Genomic DNA, 24,457 nt, shown 5'->3' on the forward strand with positions numbered 1-24,457 from the left:
AAAATCAGAAGAGATCATAAAATAAGCTATGGATCGACCCTGGTCAACGAGAGCAAACTTGGCAAGTGAAAGAAGAAAGGAAAGAGAGGCAAATACAGATGTTACATATACTTATGGGTGAGCGATAATGGCGACTTTGAATAATGAGTTCGCATAGCACGTGCAATCAGCGGAAAAGCATGTAGACCTCGCTGGAATGGCAGACGTGGGTAGCTAAACGCCCACTTGCCTAGTTCATTGCTCGACTTTCTGTTAGTGTTGAACCCAGAAACACGCGAGTCAACTATTTTTTGTACATCATTCTCCGGTAGTTCAAGGCATCTTGACACCTTTTCAAACAGTTTGCCAAAGGGAGGACGGAAAGGGGGACAGAAAAGGCGAGAGAATGTGAGAGAGAGAGAGAGAGAGAGAGAGAGATACATTTGTGTTGCTTGAAAACCCATTGGACTTCCCTTATCTGGAGATAAAGTACTAACAAGCTGAAAAGTACGCCAAGAGTTTGTTAAAACCCTAAGAATGTCATTGGAGACACAAATATGTTTAAATTCATCTGCCACTCAGTTTTCTTGTCATCAGATTTCTTAAACTCGTCCATCATTTCACGGTTTCTTCACCCCAATGAAGGCTGTAAGTCTCGACATTAAGATGAAAAATAAGCTTAGACTGCCGATAAACAGCAGAGAGTTGAAAGAAATGCGTGACACACACCCGTCCTTCCGTCCTTTTTGAAGATCGTTGTCGCCTTTACGTAAAAGGATAAACATAGTCTATTAGCTACTTATATGCCCTTATCACAGAAGCTGCAATAAAGGACACGTGGTATAAAGGAAGCTAATCAATTGGATAACCGAAGGTAGCGTTGCGATGATGAGATTTTTCCATGACACGGGTTGGGGACTCCTTGATTAACTATCTCCACGTCTCTATTATATTCGGAGATAGCTGGCGACCTCCGGTTATTTAAAAATACCATTTTCCTCATCGTAGCACGATAGTTAGCTATCGTTACCTGATCCTTGGAGGACCGGACTGTCTGACCCTAAATGACTCCATTTAATGATTGATGCTATTAAGGGACAGAAGTTAAGAAGCCTGAAGTAACTTTGATAAAATGGTTGGAGTAGATTAGGTTCCATGAAGGATTACGCACTAAAGAAATGAGCGTAAAAGCATGAAGCTATCTTAGGACCGCATTCTGTTTTATACTCCTTTTTTTCTCATATAGTAATCTTTACTTCCAGTCTAAACGATGCATAAACAGATTGAAGTCGAATTCTCTCTCAATGGAAGCAACTTTTGTGGACTTTTAACAGTTTTTGGTGTAGAAGTAACAGTAGGAGACTTGGTTATTCTTTTACTGTTATTTTTATTCCCACAATTGGGGTTTTTCATCCAACAAACAAACAAACAGACAAACCGGACTTCACAGTCTAAACCTTAGCTTCGCATTTTATAGCGAAATTTTTCTGCACATTGTGCAATTGCCTCTACTTTAAACAAAACTATCTATGCGTTAATAATTATCGAAACATGACCTTTCAGAGTTCGACGACCTTAAAAATCTGTATGACCAGTAACAATTACGTAAAAGAAAGTAACAGCTTTGATGAATATTAAAAAGATAAAGGTCGTGCTCGCGATCCTGACACGAATGATGGATAACATCTCATTCTTTGACCATAATTAAATAACCTCTTCACCCCCCTCTCCGTAAAATAAACTCGCTTCTAATCATTGCTAAATACTCGCCATAAATGAACCGGGGATAAATAGGAAGGTACATATTTCCAATTCTGTCGGCATTTGATGACACACAGTACACATAAAGGATCGCTGTTTTTGCGTTAACACCTAAGCGGTCCAGGAAAGTGATTAAAGATACAGTCTGAACTTTAAGGAGACGCATTTTGTCCCAAAAAGGTAGTTTCTGCTTGTTCTTTCGCAACGAACTCGACAATTAAGATAATTTTAAAAGCATGTAGCGGGTCAAATGGATTTTTGAGGTAAAACTCATTAAGTTTATAAATTTAGGAGCCAAATTAATTTTGACACACCTCCTGTGTTATTTATAGCTTCTAATTTCATGTCCGAGAAGTAATTTTAAATCAGTTTTAAATTAATGTTGCTTCATAAATTTTCTTTCCACAGTTCAAGCCATTCATCACCAATTAACATGAGGAGCTTGTATGTTTCGGAATACCCCCTGGAAGACAGAAATAAATAGGTAATGGCATTAGATGGGAGGGGTGACGTTTGACACAGACTGCTAAATGCTGTTAATTATGATTTATGTGAAGATAATTACTGCTTTAGCAAGAACTGGAATTTCAACATTATTGCCGGTAAAATTCCAGGTTAAGACCCTTATAAAGAGAAATCCATCAAAAGAGATACTCCACAGATGATTCGACAACGTGTTAATATTAGCAATGAAGTCGACTGAATAAGATGTGAAACCCTTTCGTACAATTTCGCAGGTCAATCTTCCTTGTTAGTGAAATATGTGACTCAATTTCAGTAGGTAACAGAGGTAAAGTTCGCTAGGAAGAACTTCTGGAGTCATCGATGAAATTATATTACTGGAGAAAGACAAGAAAAAGGAACAGGGGGAAGGAAGAGAATGTGTCTGAAAGCGAAACAAAGAAAGAATAGGAAAGAAAGAGACAAACCCTTAGTAATCATTTTATTAGGTACACACCCTTTTCCATGAAATGGTGGCTTCTTCAGTAATAGTTCACGTGTTTGTGCCATGGAACATAAAACAGGTGGGAGGACACCTAAGGATGCTACACGTGCACGGATCAGCACGAGAGTGGACAATGTTGTAGTAAGGTTTTAGGAGCATCAGCGACTAAGGCCATATTGTTCAATGTATACTGTACTGCTTATAAATTGCGTGTGCTCTGTGGTCGATTTTCTGTTTTCTGGGTGAAAAATATGAGTTTCCCAGAGAAAAACTATGCCGCACTCGCCTGAGACCGACTAACTCAGCCATGTTGTACAAAAGACCCTTAAAATGCCTCATGTCATCGATGGGATTCGAACTCGGGTCTTTTCCACCGGATGTAAGGAGGACGGCGATTCTACCAACTGTGCTACCCACAAAGGCGAGAGTGGGCAGGATGAAAGACTTAAGAAGTGATTTTGAATGTGGCATAGTAGTCGGCACAAACACGCCGCTATGAATATCTCAGAATCTAAAAGGCACTGGAATTTTCACGTACGACTGTCTCAGATGTGTCGAGATTAATCTAATAACATCCGGCCAACGCCATCCTCTGTTCGGGATGCACAAGTCGTTGTATCTTATCACGGATGGTGTATCGTAGCCGACGACTGAGCCGGGCTTCACTCCTGTCAGTAAAAAACAAGGAGGTACAGTTACAGCTCAGAAATACTAACAGACAGTGGAAGATTGGAAAAAACGTTGCCTGGTCTGTGGAATCCAGGTTCCTGCTGTTTCACGCTGATGGGAAGACCAGAATAGGGAGAAAATAGCATGAGTCCATGGACCCAAGTTACCAAGTATCGATCCTGCAGGCTGGTGGCGGTTATGTAATGGTGTGGGGAGTGTTTTCGTAGTGAGCATTGGCTCTCCCACCCTTGATACCAGTGAAGCAACGTTAACTAGCATCTTGATGTCTAAAGTGAGGAGTCTATGATCTCAGACTGAATAACTAAATAAACAAATATTTAGATGCCACAGGTTACCTGGAAATCTTTTCAGACTTCGCGCATACCTTCATGGCTGCACTGTATCCCTCTACGAATGGATTCTTCCAACAGGATAACGTGCCATGTTACAAGGGCAAAATTGTACAGAAATGTTTCCAAGAACATAACAGTGAATTCAGCCTTTCACTGTAGTGGCCTCTACAGTGAACAGATCTCAATCCATCTGAGCACCTGTGAGATGAGAAGGAAGGAGCTTTTCGGAACAGAGGTTCACAACCATCCAATTTGTAACAACTGTAGGAAGAAATTGGGTAATCATGGCCCAGCATACGAATGTACTTTCTACACCTTGTTCAGTCGATACTACGACAAATCCAGGCTGTTCTGAGGGCTAAAGCTAAAATCTACTCGCCAGCAGGGTACTCAGTATAGAAACAAAGGAAGAGAGAGAGAGAGAGAGAGAGAGAGAGAGAGAGAGAGAGAGAGAGAGAGAGAGAGAGAGAGAGAGAATATTCACCCAATTACAGAAATATCCTTGAAATAAACAGTGAAATCATTAAAGAAAACAGCATTCATGGGTATTCAGATCCATTCGATCTTTTTATTGTGGTTACTAAAGAACTTCAGATGGCAAAGTTCATTCCATAAATAGAGGTTGCAAAATATAAAGGACATCTGAAAGTACAAGGCTAGGAGGCTAGGACACTTCAAGATTAACGCGCGTAAGACATTCCTTTACACTTTGGAATATCAAACTCACGAAAGGTAATTTAAAAAAAAAAGTAATTAAAACCCCTTGGGTCTGATTTCTAAAACCACGAGCTAATACTATGAAGAGGACGTCTAGTGTATCCTTAATAAGAGTCGCTGAACAAGATTTTCGGTTCAACGCATCAGCAGAAATTATAACCTGCATGTTCTTGGGGGGTTGGGTACCTCGTTCGCTCTTCTCTTTGACCATAATTTGTGCGGATGTACCAGTCGCCACTTTTCATCAGATAAGGTCAGTAGAGCGGGCTGCGCCAAGTGGTTCAAACGCTTCGTATATCATCAGTGCGTGTTAAAACAGCTAGCTCCTAGGGGTGACCTGCCCTTTCACGTGGAGAGGTCGAAACCTCACCAGTACTTCGTCCTATCGCTGATGAAAATGCGGATAAAATAGAATACACTTTTTCTTCTTTTTTTTTATAGGAAAGGTTATAAAGGCGTTTGAGGTCTGCAAAGGTGTGGGAAGAGATAAGAAACCTCCAATCACATCTTAAGAAGTGTAGGTTCTGGACTTGATTTGGCATCGTACGAAAGGCATGTGCTTGTTAAAAAGGAAAACAGCAGGTGGCCTTCTACGATGGTCACAAATTTACTGCACATATTCTAATGGTTTTGATAAGTTCGATGTACGAATTCCTCTCAGAATAAGAAGTATTAAGCATGATGGATTTTGGTCAAATTATTTATTGAATACCCCTAATAGTAGTTGGAAATGTCGGAATTAGGACTATAGAATATATAATTTTAACAACCGAGCAATCAACGCGGTCTAACCATGCTTTGAATTCCTTATTTGTATGATTTGGTTTTACCATATCCGTGTTTCATAGGCTAGCACTAAATTTTGTCTATCCATTATGCGTATACCTCTGTATTATTTCTTGAAGCAGTATTACAAGATAGCAGACGTAGACGGAAGGGGGCCCCGCTGTCTAAAACTGTAGGGGATCCTGAATGAGTTACTTAGAATATTTGTAAACTGTGACTAATGATTAAACTATGATTATTTCTGCCTTCGCGGGAACTACAATGGTAATAATCGCGGTCCTCTCCATACTGAGTGGAAAAGAGCCGGGTTCGAATCCGGTCAATGATGCGAAGAATTTTTATAGGATTTTTTCACTCCGTGGCTGAGTCAGTCTGTCTCAGGCGAGGATAACAAGGTTTCTACACCAGAAACTCGGGCTTTTTTTGTCCTGAAAAATAAGCAACGTAACCAGACAACGTGCGCAGTTTATGGACTGTATACATAGGTAGATGAGACTGCCTTCGTGTGGCCCCAATATGACAATTTTTTAGGAACAATAATTTACCATGAAAAAAATGATGAAAAACCCCGGATTTTGGAAAAAGAACTCATTCTACCCTCTCCCAGCACTTATTAAGTTGGCCACATTTTGTAAACAGTCCATATCAGCAAATGCAAATTTAGTTATACAGTGGCCTTGAAAACCTTTGAAGATGTCTGCAGAAAGTAGTTAAGAATGAAATTATAGATTAAAGGTTTCGCTCTGTTTTGAGTCGAAGCATTTGGGTAGATACGGCGGCATAAACTCTCATATTAGGATCATCCAAGAATTACTTCATCTACCTGTGTGTACTATGCCTATAAATTACATAAGTTCTCTGGTCGGTTTGCCAGTTTTTTTCTGGATGAAAAACACGAATTCCCAGAGATAAACCTTGCTAGACTCGCTTGAGACCAAATAACAGCCACAAAGTGAAAAAAAAAAAAAAAAAAATTAAAAAAATTAAATAAATAAATAAAAAAGCCCACGACAGTTCCTCGGGTTATTAACGGAATTCGAACTCGGATCTTTTCCACCTGGTGTAGATATGAAGGTGGTTACTTCAAATGTGCTTCCACCAAATTATTATATTAGCGTCACTCGTAAATGATTACATCTACCCATATATTTATTTTGTCTGTAAATTGCGTGTTTCCTGGTCGATTTGCCTGTTTGCTGGACGAAAAAACCCGTTTCTGGGGGGGGGGACCTTGCTATCTACGCCTGAGACCGACTAACTCAGCCACGGAGTGAAAAAAGCCCATTAAAGTTCCTCGAGTCATCAACGAAATTCGAACCCAGACCTTTTTACTCCCGGTGTAGGAAGGACAGTCACGATACCACTGTTTGCTCAAAGAAAGTCACCGTCTTTCTTTCCACCAGAACGTGTACTTCATGACAGATCGTATTTGGGGAGTTGTTCATGTCTGCAAATTGCGTGCAATTCAATGGTCATTTTTTATTTTTCGCTGCAGGAAAAACCAGAGCTTTAGGGAGTGAAAAGCATGCAACCTTTTACCCGGATACTTTCTAAACCCACAGTGTTGTTTCAGTAGGGCAAAGTTTCGATATGTTTATACCAAGAAAGGGCAAAGGTTAAGGTCATTCCAAGTGGGAAAAAGCGTCTAAATCTATCTAGACACTTTTGGATATAGATAGATTTTAGATTATCAAAATCAGAAAATATCAAAATCATAACAAATTTTTTAAAAAAAAAATGTTATGGCGAAATATCCAACAGATTAAATCACAGGTCCGACTTTCTGATATCTAAGAAATCCATGTACTGTGCAACAGTAGTATTTTCTTAAGTGTTTGACTACTAGTAAAGCTAATGATGAAATAAACAGGGTCAAGTGACTTGCACCTTAAAGAACGGCAAATTTTCTAAGAAGCTGTTCAACTAGAAGTATTTTATGAGTGTTGATGACAGGTTGGGGTAGCTGTTTACTTCGTAAATGTCAGCAAGTCCTTGAAGGACACTTAACTATCTCTGACCAGGGCTGAGGAAGGGTTCTGCCACTGTAGGTGGCTGGGGGGAGTGTAAAGGAAGCGGGCTCTGATGGTGATGTCAAAATATCTGAAGCATAAACATATCAAATGTAGTTTATACGTCTTCTGCATGCACTGGGTGTTCATGTTACGCCTAATATTTTATGTGAAGTATATGCAATGCAATCGGTATCATTTCCGGCTTTCAGTGAAATAGCTTTCTTGAACCAGATGTAACATTTCTACGGAATAAGTTCATCCCTAAACATTGCAGAATAAAAGACGAAAAAATTTAATACTTCCTGGAAGGATTACGCATGGTTTTCGTGAACGAAAGTACTAAGGATTTCGGTTGGATGACCGAACATAAAAGGACACATACACGTTGGTCTGTTCTCTTAGGTTTTTGGTTTGGCAAAAAAAAAAACCGCGAGATATCCAATTATATGCATTTCCACTAAAAATTTGAAGAACTCTGCTAACTCAAATATTCGTTTCGTTTGATTTTTCATTTCGAAATAATTCTGGAAATTGAGGTACACACCTCATACGCTTCTTATTAACCCGCCCAAATGTGCCAGGACACCTGTCCATTAAAACATATTTTCCTTCCAGATGTAGCACTTTCTATTATATCAAATAGTGGTTCGCGCAAATCAAGTACTGTATAAAGGCGAACGTTGACTACTGGATGAAAGCCCGAAGAGAAGAAAACTGATATGAACGGAAGAAAATGCATATAAAATTTCAGGGATTAATTAAGAAATCCAGGCTTCAATTGTCCAGGGCTAGATTTGAAAGAATGCATTTTTTTGAGAAAAAAAAATGCATATTGGTAATTGGAGAAAAGTTGGAAAGAGCTGGGTAATGATTGACAGCCAGATCAACAACGATCAGAGTCATTGAAACGAATAAAAACACCCAGGGATGGGCCTGGGATTTAAGGGGGAACTAAAGCAGCGTTTCGAAGAATCATTGAGCGTTATTCATCACGAAACAGTAAAGTAATCCACATTATTTTGATCATAAGGGAAGAGCCTTCAACTTGTGCCTGGGGTCGCCCCTGTTAGTGCCCATTTCTGATCTTAATTCTTGTTCTGGCTCGGCAAAATGTGTTTTATTGGACTAGCCATTGTAAAAGGCTTTCCTGGTTTAGAAAAAGGTTTCAAATGCAGTTTTAAAAGCTTTCAAATGATAGGATGCAACTGCCTGTTGAAATTCTGTAAGTTATTAAAAAGTTGATTTATTGTAAATAAGAAAGGGAATTAAAGGAACGCATAAAGGAGAAAAAAAACAAAGAGTTGGAAAGAAAGAGAAAGAATTAAGAGATAGAAAAATGAAACGGAGAGAGAGAGGGAGTGTGAAAGTGTCAGTAAAAGGAAGAGAAACAGAGAGAATGAAAGTGGTGGAAAAAGGAAAGCGAAAGGAGAAAGGAAAATGAAAGTGATGGAAAAAGGAGAAAAGGGAAACAGACACGAGACAAAGGATATAGAAAAAAAAAGGAAGAGAGAGAGAGAAAATAAAGTGATAGAAAAGGCGAAAAGAGAGAAAGAAAGAAAGGAAGAAAACGAGAGAATGAAAGAAATAGTGGGAAAGAAATAAAAGGGAAGAAACAGAGAAACTTCGAGAAGAGAAATGGAAAATGAGACGGAAAAAGAGGGAAAAAGTAAAGAAGAAAAAAGGAACTAAGAGGAAAGTGAAGAAAAGAGAGGAACGAAACGAAACTGAGATAAAAAGAAAGTGAGAAAGGAAAAAAGTGGGGAAAAGAGGGAGAAAGAAAGAAAGATCAACTGAAATGTGTGTAAACAGCAGGTGACTCCGTCCTTAAACAATTTCTCGGCTGGAAGCAAGGGGAGTTGAAAAGGGCACGAAACGGATCGTGTTTGGTTGTTAGCACTTCAAATTGACAGTGTGGCAAAACAAATTGGCAGAGCTTAAGGTTACCGCGGTTATCGAAAATGCAAACTATGCCTACAGTCCGAAATCATACCCGTTTATTATTGTTATTGGTACCCGTTTTTCGACTGTTAACCAGCGGAGGTGCCACCGGTTCCTCTGGGGAAATATTTTAATGAGGGACTTAACACGATACAAAAAAAGCCGAACGTAATAAAAATGCTAATAACATTTTATTTAGCATTCGTTAATGTGCAAAAGAAGTCATGAGTTGGGGCTTTCTGGGAGTAACTTACTCGCCACTATAATTATGCACCACTTCATTAATCACCGGGTGTAAGGTGGCAATAGCGTACCTGCTCGCTAAATCTTTTCTTAATGTCCACTTTTCTTTTTATTTTTTCATTTTTTCCCGCTGGAAAGAAACATATCACACTCTCGTCTACAGATTGGTCTATTATTAGGGTAGTGGAGCGAGAAATTTCAGAAAACAGCGAATTTACGTCACTTTCCGATTAAGTTATGATTAGTGTGGCTGCACATAATTGGTTTCAGCAATGTTGCACTACTTGGCAAGTGGTAACAAACTTTATCTTTCTCTTTCTCTCTTTTTTCCTTCCTTTTTTTAGTGTGAAGATGTACAGTATGTTACTTACGATAGCCTTAAATTCTTGTGGGGTCACAGGACGTAAAATCTCTCATGGAATGTTTTTTTTCCCCAGCGCTTTTTAGAACGTGTAGTTGGATTTTAATGTTACCCTCCCCCCATACACAGAGAGAGGGTGCCGACGAAAGCTGACAAAGCTACAACTATGGAAGACCACCCTCTAAGAAGATAACCCATACCGCAGTCAGACCAGTCAAAAAAAAAAAAAAAAAAAGAAGGAAAGAAATTAATGCTTCGCGCTATGAGATTCGTATCTAAACATTTCTTGCTACATTAGCATCTACGGTAGGTCACCAAATAGCTAACCCCCATTACTGGTATGGAGAGCATATTCTGGTAATTTTTGAGGTCACATTCCTTGGAAAGTGAAAGAATCGGAAAGAATTTCTTTTAATTTTCTTTTAGCCGGGTTTCTTTGATGCTGTGTGCATCCAGGGATCATGTGACTGTTTCTGTGCTAGTAAATAAGATATATTCAGCTTTGACAGTCCAAAACGGTGTAGCTGGGTTGCATCTTCCAATGGAAAAGATCTCATATAATCTCGGTGCGTCAAAAAAGGCACTGTTCGCAAAGTTACTCTAAGACATATGTTGATAAACCACCCAGATGCCTGTCACAAGAGACAGATGGATGCCTTCATCATTCTTCTAACCATGCGCTAGTGAGAGATTTGAGAAGGATTTCGGTTTGTGACGTCATCACAGAATGTTATCTTCTAAGGCATGCTCTACACAGTCAACTACCTTGGTGGGCCTGGATCCACAAGTAGATTTTATTTTAAGAAGTCGTAAAGTAAAGAACCTGTTTTTCTTTAACTCAGTCCTTCTTTATCTTTTTGAAATAAAAATGAGTGGTTTCCGAACTGAGTCCAAAAATTCAGTGTTGGATCATAATGCACTGATATTTTCTTCCAGGTACTCGTTTATCTTTCATAAAATAGTTAGTTTCGGGCAATGGCTGCATACTTTACTTCCGGTAAAAATATGGAATAGACTACCAAAAACCCGACACATCTCTTGAAAAAACTCGACAGTCATCTGGTAAGTAAGCCCTCGAAGGCAATAAAATTAGTATAAACACCGTCCTCCCCACACTGGATGGAAAACACTCGAGTTCGAACCTCGTCAATGACACGAGGAATTTTTGTCTTACTCACTCAGTGAGTCGGCTCAGGTAGCATGATTTTCTATCCCAGAAATTCGGGTTAGCATTAGTAAAGACATATGATGCAAGAAAGCAAGCTTATACAGCATCAGCCAAAAAAAAAAAAAAAAAACTTCCCATTTCACACAGCCATTCGCTCCAAAAGTTTGTCCAGTTCTTCCTTGAATTTATTTAACCTATCAATTTCCACAACGACAGATAAAAGTTTGTTACAGCAATCAACCACCCGCTAGCTATAGACAAATTTCCGCACATCTCTCTATTCTACAACTGTCTTTCCTCAACTTGAATCCATGTCCCCTCAAGTGGGTAACCTGAGCAAGAGGAAGAATCGAATCAGCACTGAGCTTGCTAAAACCGTTCAAAGCCTTATACATCGCAATCAGATCAACACGCAGGTGCCTAGTCTCCAGACCAGTGCCGATCCGAAGCCTTTAGGCGCCCTGGGAGGAAAGACTTTTATGCGTCCTCCTCATATGTAATGATATGCACAAGGAATTTTAATTGAATTTATTTTTAAGCTTCAAAACTGCAATAATAAAATTTAACTGTAATTGAAAAATACTAATTTCAAGGCTATATCATATCTTACCCATCATTTAGTTCATCAGAATGCGATTATAAAAATATCAGTATAATTTTTATATTTTATAAGAATATATTATAAAAATTGTCTAATATACGTCATTCAAGTAGCCATAGCCTGCTGTTAGCGAATTTCCTTTCGTCTTTATGGCAAGCACTCAGGAAGCTCAGATTCATTATTGGTCAATGTCACCATGATATCAAACGCTCATTACTAACAAGGGATTATTCGCAAAAGAATTTTTTTTTTTAATATCTAGAAAAATATGGCTTCTAGGATTACTTACATGAGCGGGTGGGTGCGACACAGTACGCTAGACTGCGCAGACCTTCACTGAAGCAAGATTGCAGGCGACTGGAACGAGAAACAGTTCTATTGGCAACAGTACCTTATACAATAGACTTTCCAAAAGAAATACTGAGCCTCGTAAGATAAAACAGCCGCATTTTGGAGATTTCCGAAAAGTATCACTGATAAATATAGAATCAACGGGTCCAACACCGAACCCTGGGGGACTCCACTAATAACATCTGTCCACGGGTTTTTCGTCCAGCAAACCGACCACAGAACACAAGAATTTACACATAATATATACGAAACAATATGACCTAACTTGCTGATGTGCCTAAAACCCTACAACAACCTGGGGTAAGTAATAATCTGCAAGGCAGTGCAGTAAGATTTATATTTATCATTAGCATCTTTACAGAAGCGGCACGTAGACAAAGAAACAGTCTGAAGAAATTAATGAGAAGATACAGTGGCAGTGAAAATTTTTAAGGAAATACGAGTTGCTTATTACAGAAATCTATGTTAAACGTGTCGATGACCTGCCCAGATACAATAGAGACAGTTTTTTAGCACCGTATCCTGTCTGGTATTTTTCATTCATCCTTGGGGCGGATTGTATTATCATGTAAAGCTAAACACAAGCGAGATCACTATCTTTATCTTAACAGGGAACCAAAGGGTTAAGCTTGGCACATGCACGTAAATTAGAGTGTGTTGATGGAAGGCTGTTCACCGTAGACTTAAATGTACAGCTTCAACCTACCATTAAGCTGTTGTAAGCTATCCGTCTGGTTCCGTTCTCCCTGGTGTTGTGAGTGAGTCTTTGATACGTCGTACCACCTGTGTAGGAGGGCGAAAGGGGAAAGCAAAAGAAGAAAAGTATATGTTTCTTTCGAAGTAGACATAAAGACATTAAAAGCTTTTCAATCGGAATAAAAACTATTGAAAGCAATCCGTATAATTTTACACGGTCAGACCATATAGTCTATTTTTATTGATGTTACCAAAAAGTAATTGCAGATTTCTTCTGGCAGTTTAACCCTACATCTGACTCCAGAAGACATACTGGACAATGACCTTTCATTGACCTCAAATTACGGCATTCCAATGTCTGGAATGCTGGCAGCGAGGTGAGCTTCTATCTTTATTCGAATACTTAATATTAACAAAGTTTATACACACAAAAAAAAGTCAGTAGCAATATAAGAACAGTCTAGAAGCTAGAAGACGCTTAGAGGAGGATAGGATTCTTGCTTAATTTTCCCCTCTTCTCTTCCCCCAGGGTAGACTACAACGTGACCTGCATATATGGCGGATGACTCATGGAAGGATTCGCAGGATACGAGATCTTTTAATCTGTAAAGAGATGATGAATACGGCAGGCACTCCTCAGCTCTTTTCAGAGATACTTTTAGTATGCAAGACCGGAGATTTCAGAAGTGATATTTATCATCTTTTAATGGAAAAAACTGTTAAAGAAGTTCAGTAACCCGATACACATTAAAACATCCTTTGGGTCGATTCGACGACATGAATTTATTTAAACAAGTAGTTCCCTCTCTACATCACCCCACGGGTCACAGATATAACCAAACTATACTTTTAAACACATTTATTTTTCACTTAATGATTTTTGAGAAATTCTATGTAACCATTTGTTTCTTTTACCCTGGGTAAACAGTAAACGCTTACGACAGCCGGATTTCTTTACTAAATACCAGACAGATTTTAGGATCAGACATTACCAAATACGAAATTTTAGCAGAGACCTGTTTAAGACATCTAAAGATCTTAATATCTTGTACATAAATTTTGCCAAAAATCACACAGATGTAAGGATGCCATGATTGTTCTTATGTTAACACTATGGCCATCGGTGTAGTCGGTTATAATGATATTATGGTGGAAATATGATTAGTTAATCGGGAGGATCACATCGTTTGTGCAGAAGGCTGATAGTCTTCTCCCAAAAAAAAAAAAAAAAAAGGAAGGTTTCATTTTTAACTTTCTTATAAAGCTTGTTCGAGAGAGCTATTGTTGGTCGATGGGAATTGCATTTAAAGTGGAAATGCTGGATTTTGCTTGTGAACGGTACATTTGTGTATCTCATTCGTGAGTGGTCAGTTTGACTAGGATTTTATAAGAATTCATAATAAACCAAACTGCCATAGATAATGTTGCTGTGGCGAAGGCAACTTGGTTGGTTGGTTGTTGCAGGGTTTTAGGCGCATCAGCAACTTAGGAGTTACCGGAAAAAGAAAAAAAAGGGTACCTTCGCCTGACTGACTCAGCCACGTTGTGAAAAAGAACCCATAAGAATTCCTCGCACCATTGACGGGATTGCAGCTCAGGTCTTTACCACCCAGTGTGGGAAGGAACTGTGGTTATACCAACTGAACAACTCTCGTCCTACCCAAGAGGGCTGTTGTATTAGGGCTTTAGGAGCATCAACGACTAAGGCCATTTTGCTCCGTATATGCTGTCTGTATATTGTGTGTGTTCTGTGGTCGATTTTTGTTTGATGGACGAAAAACCCGAGTTTTCGGTTGGGGAAAAAAAAAGAAGCTACCAAGCCCGAGATTGACTAACTCAGCCACGTTGTAAAAGGCCCATAAAATTTCCTCATATCATCGACGGGACTCGAACGTAGGTCTTTTCCGCCCAGTGTGAGGAGGACGGCGATTCTACCAACTGTGCTACCCACAAGGGAGTGCATCTTGTTGCTTTGTTCAGTGACCTCAAGATTAAATCAAAGATACCATATACATTTTATGTGTATAGTATCAAAACCACAAAACAAAAGATGTTTTCTGGTTTTCACAAAAAATGTATTACTTTATTACCTTAGTACCCTGCATGGCTTTAAGGTTGGGAAGTCAGAAAACACTTGTCGGTATTAGACTTTAAATTCTGTAGTCTGTAATTTTCGAGAAATACGTGTGAAGGAAGATTGTTCTGGAAAACAAAAATAAAAGGAATAAATGAGGAAGAAGAAGAGCATAATGATATATTCAAGAACGTGTTTGGACTGGTTTGGAAGACAGCGGTGGGATTACAGATGCAAACTGAAAATAGCAGTGTCCATGGAAGTGTCCATCTATAGAGAAGGCAGGCAGCAGAAACTTCTGCTGCCTGCCTTCTCTATAGATGAAACGTCTGTAAGACAGAAAGCGGAGAGACTTCGTAAGAGAAGATTCATTAATCTTCTCTTGCTAAGATTAATGAATCTGAGTGCCCTCTTCTGAATAGAGTTAATAAGCTTGAGAGAGGTTTTGGGGATACCACTCTAGATGCGCGAACAATATTCCATGGTAGGACGGATTTGAGATTTGTACATAGAGAATAGCTGTTTAAGAAGAAAAGAAACAAAGCGCTAAAAAGAAAACCCGTTTTTTAGATGCAGAGAAAGTAATATTTGTGACTTGCTGTTGCCAAGATAGACTGGAAGTCAGGGAAATCTTGAATAAAGGTGAACAGAGGAGATATGTGATCTTGTCTAGAAATGTATCATCGAAAATAAGTAGATTCTTTTTTGCAAGAAATAAGACAGGGCCGAGTTTTAAAAGGATTTAAATTAACTAAATTTCTTCACCCCGTTGGGGAATTACCTGGAGATCAGCAATTAAGGTGAACATTCTAGAAGATGAAGCACTTTGTTCAGTACAAGACTTCTCAAAGTGGAAGGGGAATGCAAAAGTATGGACAGGATTGCTATTCAGAGGAAAAAAGTCATTTAATACTCAAGAGAAAAAGAGTGGGAGAAATAACTGAAGTTTGAGGGACACTACACAGTTAAGAAGTTAAAGGACAGAGAGCCATATATCATGAGTGAAAAATAAAACCCAGTTCTTTTGATGCAGAGGAAGCAATACTTATTATGTTCTTATGCCAAGACAGATTGGAAGACAGGACAGCTCTCAATAGAAGCGAATAGAGGAGATATCTGTGATCTTGTCTGGAAATCTGAGCCGTAGTGAGGAGTCAGAGAGAAAACTGGATACCTAATTGAAAAAACAGTCGGCAATCCATAAGATGGGAGCTTGTTTAGAAGATGACAACGATAAAAACTCTTAGAAATAACAAACGTAACTGTTTTGAGTTTCATCAAACTTTTCCATAAGATTTGTCCAAAGAGGAGAAAAATAACCTAGCATATCACCAGAGGATTGACACTGGCGGAATTCATATTGGCGGTCGCTGATCAGATTGAAAGTTTTGACAGGTTCAGCTTTGGTAGTTTATGGATTTCTCCATTACTTTGGAAAGAGTATAGGTAGCGATAATTGGATGGGAGGGATTTGTCACTCTTTTTAGGAACTGGCTAGATATAGACAAATTTCCACGCAGACGGAAAAACACCCGTGGAATAAGAAAGCGTAAAAAAGGCGGTACAAAAGAGAAACCAGTTAAGAATACAAATTTTGAGAACAAGTGGAGAAATTCTCTCAGGACCGAGAACTTTCTTGGATCAAGGGTGTTCAGAATTCTTTCACTGTCCTTGTATTGAAAGAACACTGTGAGCATTGAGAGGAGTCTATTTGGTACGGTAGGAGGTGATTACCAGGTTTGTTGATACAAGTTGGACTGTCAACGGTAGCATACTTGATAAAAATCACCGTCCTCCCAACACCGAGCGGAAAAGCCGTGCATTCGAATCCCATCGATGACGAAGAAGCTTTTTGTGGGTTTTTTTTCCCCCACCACTTCAATGTGGTGAAAACACAACGAGGCTGAGTTAGCCGATCTCAGGCGAAGGTAGCATGGTTTTCTCCCGGAAACTCGGTTTTTCATCAAGCAAATCGGCTACAGAACATTTGCAATTTACAGACATTATATACGGCGCAATGTGGCCTAAGTTGCTGATGCACTTAAAACCCTACAACTAACAAATCACCACTTCAAGCCTTCAATAAGCAAAGTGGTAGCATTGCACCGGATGATGACAGTCATCTACCACCCTAGTATTGCCTGACAGAGGGGAGGCATTCCTCCGTGCGGTGTGGACGCCACATCTCGACCCCTACTTAGATTGGTTCATACCTTGGAGGCCACATCCAGTATACTAGATGACCTTGCTCAGGGTTACTAATAGTCTCACCATCGCGAAGATGCAATACTTATGATGTTCTTATGGATTTGGTTGTCGCACAATAATCGGAATTTTCCGAAATTCGGTCCGCTTGATTCACAGCTTGAATGTCACTGACATTCAAGTTCCACTTGAATGTCAGTGAAACTAAGGGACTTGGATTAGAATAAAAGAGAGTATTACAATTCAGAGGAGTGCGAAATTTTCTTTCTTAAATTAACAATTTTAAATTGTGAAATTTAATGAAAATCTGTTGAACATAACTTGATAAACGTTCCAAATAAATAATTTATGATATCAATTTTTTAAATGTAATATTTCCATTTGTCTGTAATGAAATTTGAAATGGCTGGACGAATGTTTTTGAAAGAACAGAATACAAAATTTCATGAAAATCCGTTCCGTGAGAATTGTAATTTGTCAAGGGAGTGAGACGAACGGACATATTGAAGCTAATAAGCGCTTACGCATAAGAAAGGGAAATATAACGAGAGAGAGACGCACATGCACAAGACAATCGTTAGAATTAAACTGGAAAGAGTGCTTGTGTGATTTTCCAGATCGCAACAATTATCCTCTGACAAAGAGGAATACAAAAGGAGTTTATTCGTCAACATCATTTTTCTTTCACTCCATCCTAACCCCACCCCCACCGCCCGCCCGTTTCCCTCATTAGTACAAGTTGCGGCTGCAGTACAGAGCGCAGATTTTCCGAATGAACCTGCAGTGTCTACTACTGAAACGTGTCCTGCATCAAACTGAAGCTACACGGTTGGTTAGGCTTAGAGTTTGGTCTTTCAGACGGTAAGTTCGTTTTCTGCAGTCCAGCTCTCCGCCCCTTAGATAAATACGTGTAAACAGGATTGGCTCGCGTCGCAGAATACGGAATCGCTAATCAGTCCTCGCTTTCCTCCCCTCGTTATCACCCCCAACCTCTTTTTTTTTTTTTTTTTTTTTTTTCCCGTAGCTTGTGCACGTGTACACGAAGCGCCTCCCATCACAATTTGATGAAATGCTCTGGGATGACCTCCGAACAAGGTCTGGAGGGATTTTTTGAAGGTGGCAGTGAAGGGGATGGGGGGCAGGAATCAGTCAAGACGATTAACTGTTTGTCAGTGTACACGTTCCACTCGCTTCATCAATCTCCCTCTGTTTCGCGATCGAATAATAATAATCAGTGACACTATTGAGGTGCTGCTGGTTCAGATAATTCTGAACGGGGAAGATGATTTCTTGAAGTGTAGAAAACGGACTATTTGTGCCCTCAACACTTCGCGAAGAAAACTGGCTGTTTGTTTATATATTACTTTCAACATTAGTGCGGGCCTCCCTGTGTCACATCAGCATTAACCGTTCCCTCACTCAGCAAACCACACTCATTAAGTGAAAATGAGGGCATGCGACAAGCTGACGCTAGATCAGCACTTACATCCAGAAAAAATCCACTTTTTCTGTTAGATAAACGAATTCCTAATAGTCACATAAAGAAACGACGACAACTACGTCACTTATTACGTTGCATATTTAAACATTCCTGCGTTAAAAAACATGATTGTTGTTTCCGATGAGTGCTATAAATGCAGTTAGAAATGTAAATATACGAGGGGAGGTTGAAACGTTTCTAGCCAATGATAGAAGGAATGCCGGAAAGTTGCGAAAAACCATTTATTGTTCAACATAGTCTTCTCTTAAGTCAACACACTTTCTGGCGCGATAATCCACTAACTTTCGTAACCTGCTCAAATAAAATTCAGAAGATTTTCACTCAAACCAGTTGTTGACTGCATCCATAAGAGGATTGTCAAGGCAGAATTTCCGTCCTTTCAAGTCCTTTTTCAGATTTGGTAATAGAAAATAGTCCGATGGAGTCAAATCCGGTGAGTAGAGCGGATGCTGTAATAGCTCGAATGTAGTGTTGCTTGGTTCACAAACGCTGTGCGCCGGTGCATTTTCTTGATTCCAGATCATTCCTTTGACCAATTTCCTGCCTCTTGAGCTTCAATTCCTCGCTTCCTCTCGGGAACGTCTCAGTAGGTTATAATAATACTTCGCTCCAAGAAATCAACCATGATCACTTCCCCTGCATCCCAGAAGACAGATGGCATGACTTTCCAACCGACTTCTGCACTCGAGACTTTTTAGGAGGGTGGTGGAAGAAGAGAGAGAAGTTCCACTGTTTCCATTGTTCTTTTGTTTCAGGATCGAAGCGGTGCACCCAAGTTTCGTCCATAGTCGTATACCGCCCCAAAAACTGCTTCATTAGCTTCAAAATTCTGCATAACGTCATGACAACACCTCATACTTTGTCGCTTCTGATCTATTCGGTACTTTAAGGACCCACTTCGAAGAAACATTTTTCATTCCTTAAAACATTCACCACAATACGGTGAGCTCGCTCATGGGAGATGTTGAATGTTGTCTTATTAATATTGTAATGTAAGTAATACTCAAGGAACTTGAATATTACTATCAGATGAATACTGCACGATTTCCTGAGGTCTGATTGACTATGGTCAATCCAGTCTGTTTGTTATTTGTTATGTGTTATTTGGTTTTTAGGAGCATTAGCAACTAAGGCCATATTGCTCCGGGGATATGCGGTGGTCATTCCCTGACCTTTCCGCATCCTCCGTATTTGGTGGTCACAGGCTCGAAACCCGGTCTAATCAAGAAGTGTGTGCTACGCACTGCTGCTCCTTCCCACCTGGCTACGGTGGGTCAAACAATAACAATAATATTGTTATTGTTTGAGTACATTTAGCAGGAAACTCAAATGGGAAAAACAAAGGAAATCATTACTAATATGTCGAAAGCCACCATCTCAAAAGTATACAATGAGTGGAAGATGAAAGGAGAATGCAGCTCTAAAAGGAACAAATGCAGCAGAAAGTCAGTAGTCCAAGAGCGAGACCGCAGAAATTTAAAGCGAATTGTGCACCAGAATAGAAGGAAAGTGCAGGAAATGACTAATAATTAAATTTAGGAAAAGAAAGGCCCATTTCCAAAGGAAATATGCGGCGTAGGTTGAAGAATATGGTATTTGGTAATCATGTGCATATAAGAAAGCCAGTTCTTTCTGTTAAAAATAGAGAGATTCAAATTGAGTGGTGTTGCCAATGCCTAGACTGGAATGTGGAACAGTGGAAAAAGACACCTACTGCAATCCATGTCACGACATGTACGGCCAGTAATTCGGGCAAAAAGCGGCCCTACTAGATACTGAATAACGATTTTTTTACTTATTTGGCCAGTGAGTATATATATGGTCTACGTCATTGATGCGCATAAAACCATACATCGACAAGATATTACGAGCTAATTTAAAAATTACTCTTCTTTGTTATGAATATAAGAGGGGTGATCATTTAATTCGGGGATTGGTGCAAGTTTTTGTTTACCGCGCGAACTTTCCATAACTGCCGCTAGAGGCGCTCTCCCTGATCGCTACTGAGCAGACTCTGTATGCGCATGCCAGTACTTGTCGAGCAAGTGTTGAGTGAAGAGAGTTTTTTATCCGCGTGTCACTGACGGCCGTTTTAAAGCAAATATCACGTCGGACATACAGATTGAACAGCGATATGTGATTCGTTATTGTGTCAAACGGGACGTAAATGCATCAGAAGCAGTTAAAGAGATGAACGAAGCGTATAGTAATGAGTGTCTTTTTAGGACAGCCATATTCCGGTATGATCGAACTTTCCGGTGTGAAGTGGTTTCTCCATCAAGCCAATGCCACGCCCAAGAGGCTAATACTGTGCGGGCAATGATCACTGCCACAGGTGCCGAGGTTCTGCCACATCCCCCTTATTCATCGGACTTAGCCCCAAGTCTAAAGAAAGCTTTGAAAGTCAAGCGCTTCGCGTTAAATATCATAATCTGAATCTACAGAAGATTCAGATTATGATATTTAAGATAAGATCTTACACCTGTCCGGAAATTAAATGTCCCTCGTGTATAAAAAAAAAAAACTAGATTATTTACGAATAATTTATTATAATATATTAATTTATTCAGTTATCTTCAACCAATAAGAACTCACAGGCTCAATTTCAAAGAGCAGAGAAACTTTTGATAAATTATGTTAATTTTATGAACTACCTCGTGACTCCAACCGTAAAGATAAATAGAGAATTTTAAAACCAGCCACTTCAGAAACCCTATGGACTTAGTTGAGTCTAGTAAAAAAAAAAAAAGAAAGAAAAGGCGATACAAAAGATACTTATCAGTTAGCGGGTGGGCACTGTCTGACACTTTAAGTGTCAGCGGCGAGCCAGAGGTAAAAAAAAAAAAAAAAAATTAAAGTTATAAAACAGTTACAACTTGACGATCATTTGTAGAAAATGTCACCGTAAATTACATCGGACTTACTTCCAGACTGTGCACGTGCTCTGCTCATGAATGTGACAATCCCCAGCTAAATGTACGACGACAGACTTAGCAAAAAAAAAAACGTGCGAAATGTAGTCTGGCTTTAGAATTCAAGGATAATTGCCGTCATAGGTGGTATTTCTTTACTTCTTTTAACGTCCAACTTTGTTATCTTTGTTCTTGCGTAGACAAGTTAACAAACTGCATTTACAAAAGCGAAATAAGCAATTTTTACGGATCATACAAATGCAACAGCTGTAGCGCCACCTGCAATTCAAGCCACGTTATCTCTAACAAACCGAAAACTCAAAAATAAAAATGAAAATCAAAGCACATATACGAACAAATGCACCGAAAACCATTACACCTACTGGATACTCATTATTGCGGGGCCCCCGTCATTATCGCCTCATTACAATTTACCGAGGTCAATGTTTCATTCATCAACTTATTGCACTTCACGGTTCGAATGTTTGGACTTGACGCCTACAAAGACTTCGGTGTGGCAATGAATGAGCAATTTCCCGTCCGATTCTCTCTCTCACACCCCCTCTTTACATCCCACCGCCAGTTACCACTTCAGTATGCCTTAACGTACTTTGCGCCCTTGTGCTAACAGGGTAGTGATGTCTGCAGCTACTTAAGGCTTTCCCCATTTCACTACGCAGAATCATTATGCTAATAATCCATTCATGCGAAAACAGGTACAGTAGTCTTCAGAGGGGCGTTGCAGATTTTTTTCAGTCCGTGTCCCGCACCCTTTCTGCTCATTTTCCAAGTTAGTTTTCAGACATACGTTAACATACAATACGAAACTCTTGGCAAGTCTTTTTTGTTTGATGGCGGGTGAAGGAAAAGGAAAAGGGGGTTGGATTTAGGTTGGGCTGTTCAGGATAAGGCAATAAAGGCCACGAGAAGTCAATATATCGTCTCTATAAATAGCATGTACAATATATGACCCGGATTTCATGTTTTTGTGGGATGAAAGCCTCAGCTGCAAGAACTCCTTCATCTCCACCCAAGATCGGACGGAGGCCGTATTTTCGTTCCAAGCGTTCTACCCCACAATACAAAGTGGATTTTACGGAAGCCACGCTCAGGTGAGGTATAAAATATGAAATTTCAACTATAATACGCCCCAATACATAGAAGTATCCAGTTATTTCAAGTAACAATAATAGAGGGCGTGTGTCATTGAGATAAGTTTGACTGAGGTCAGGGTTGGCTGAATTCATGAATTATCTTAGAAGAAAGATAGCATCTTTGATTTAATAGACACGATGACAAATGAAGAGGAATTTTTTTTTTTTAGTGTTCAGAGCATCCATCAATGTCATAACATATTAATGAAATTTCTAAAAGTATTTGTTGTTTTTGAGAATCGAAATGGATTGAAAGATATGGCAACAGTCGCTTTGATCTTACGTCCAGGATCATGAGGTTAAATGGTTTATAACCATCTGTTTGTTTGAGACTTGTAATCTTCGTGGTCATACCGTTACGGTCTGGTCAGCTTTAGAAATGGCCCGACAATGGAGTAAATGCCAGTTTACTCGCCGAGTTTTATTTTTAAAGTAGTGACGTTATAAGGGAGGGGGAAGGTCGACATTTCTGCGGAGACAGGAAAGCAGCCAAAATATTTGTGGGCCACTTCCCTTTTCCGTCATGTACTTCTGTACGTTGCGCACGGGTGACAGCAAAGACTGTGCGAAGGTTGAAGGGCCTGAACTCAACTTCAACAAAAAAGGGGGGAAAAAAGAAAACTTCAGACTACAAATATATCCGGAAGGAACAGATAGGGAGCAGAAGGATGTGCAGAGGAACTCAAGTGTTTCTGCTTACTTTAAAACTAGCTTTTTTTTCTTCTTCTTCTTCTTCTCTCTTTTAGCACACGCGCGTGGCCCTATTGGTCCCTTATTTGTTATAGAGTAAAGGTTTTTTTTTTTTATGTTCGTCTGGGCATCTTTTAAGTACGATGATCATCTTGTCACCTAAGCAATCACTGTGACCTCCGTCTTCGGTTGTTAGCAGAAATATTTCGAAGATGGAAAGACTACAGCTAATATAAAGTCCCTAAAGAAGGGGCGGGGAGAGGGCAGTAGAAATCCCACATTCAATAACAGGAGCTGATTTTCTCGGATAAGAAATAAAGGATCTCTCTCTCTCTCTCTCTCTGGTATGAAGTTATTTGAACAACTGCTATCGTGGTTGTGACTCACACTTTGGGAGGCGTGAAGGCTTCTATCAGTAGGGGAAAGATATGGGAGGGGACTGGAGAGTAGCAAGATTCACTAACTGATTACATACATATTCTGGTTGAGTGCGCGTACTATATTATTAAGATCTCAGGCGATCGAGGATATTATCTCTGGAAGACTTGTTCTCAGATATTTTAATTTGACGAGGTGTGAACAGACTCTAGAATCCATCTAATCTCACCCACCAATATCTGCGAGCTCTAACTTAACTGCATTATCAATTCAAAACGCTCTTTACAAGCGTGACAGATAAATTGCGGCCATTCATAATTGAGAGTGTGCTATAAATGCTTAAAAACTAAGGAAATCGAAAATGTAGATCTTAATAAAGATTTATGGCTCTACGTGAAAGTCATGAGGGCCGAATGGAGGGTAGGCTGCCATGTACAACCCGAAAACACTCTTTCTTTCTTTCTTGTCCCTTGTATTATTGATTGTTTATGTAAATATAATCATAAAACTTATAATAATGGCGAATTGTACAATTAAAATGGAATTCTCTGATTTTAAAGGAAGTTTGGTTTTTAATCCCGAGATAAAACAATGCAACGTTCTTTAGAAGTGATAAAACTGCAATAAACAATGATTACCTGGAAATACAAATGTGTGGAATGTGTGATAGCAATCTTCAAAATATTGTTTAAAAAGATTGGTATGTTTTTGTTTTCTTGGACTTTTTATTGCTGTTTAGTAAATAAGGGTCTATTACGTTACCATTACATTACGTATACATTAAAATACGTTGAATTTACTCCTTTTTTTTTTTAACATTAAGTCATTTAAATTGGCTTTATTTTGTAGATTAAAACATGACAACCAACTTTGTTAGCAATGCCATCGCGGAGACAGTTGAAACATTTCAAATGGATACTTGTTTGTATTTGCTTATTTAGTATTAGTAGTGGCAAATGATA

The 24,457-nt window shown here is 39.3% G+C and overlaps 1 protein-coding gene across 1 annotated transcript in view; it reads right to left on the reverse strand.

The window, feature by feature from the left end:
- LOC150075973 (uncharacterized) overlaps nucleotides 1-24,457 on the reverse strand; it is a 369,694-nt gene that overhangs the window by 281,674 nt on the left and 63,563 nt on the right. The window lies entirely within an intron of this gene.

The sequence above is a fragment of the Mastigoproctus giganteus genome, chromosome 13 (genome assembly GCF_048544385.1).
Source record: "Mastigoproctus giganteus isolate SK-2022 chromosome 13, ASM4854438v1, whole genome shotgun sequence".
NCBI classification, from domain to species: domain Eukaryota; kingdom Metazoa; phylum Arthropoda; class Arachnida; order Uropygi; family Thelyphonidae; genus Mastigoproctus; species Mastigoproctus giganteus.